Raw genomic sequence first — 622 nt, 5'->3', positions numbered from 1 at the left:
ATATTTTGAAATGTTAGTTATGAAAAGTTTTAAGTAAAAAAATTAAATAAATTAAATTAATGATTTGGCCAGTTGCCGTTTAGCAGGCGGCTGTGGATCAACATCATTGCTCTCTCTAATGCAATGCCAAAAAACCATATAAACAATATGCTGAAAATCAGCATCTGACTGCAAAGTTCGAAGGTTGCTTAAAAAAAAAATCGAACTAACATAAACAAACGCCGCGATACGGGTCTTCTAATTTAGCCTCTACTTTCACCCCTCACTCTCAGAATCGACCTAACTTTTGCTAACCTGAATTTGTTCAACAGTCATACTTGGATTGTCGGGATTTTCATTGAGCAAATAAAAAAAATTATATTTTATTATTTTTTTAAGTTTTGACGATTCCTTATTTCAACAATTACAAAATATGTAGTACAATCAAACTGATAAATCTACAAAATCATATTTTCTGACCTAAAATGAGAAGTCGCGAACTTCAAATGATTTTTAAAAAACTTATAAAAATAGGCAATAATATTTCTCATAAAAGGAAGGAAATTAGGGGTTAGGTCCATGAAATAAAAAAATAAATAAAAATTCGATGGGTAGCCTATGAATGTATACTAGTAAAAAATAA

Source organism: Rhagoletis pomonella, unplaced genomic scaffold (genome assembly GCF_013731165.1).
Source record: "Rhagoletis pomonella isolate Grant_MI unplaced genomic scaffold, Rhpom_1.0 Rhpom_scaffold_00144, whole genome shotgun sequence".
Taxonomy (NCBI): Eukaryota; Metazoa; Arthropoda; class Insecta; order Diptera; family Tephritidae; genus Rhagoletis; species Rhagoletis pomonella.
Note: the sequence above shows the minus strand (reverse complement) of the source record.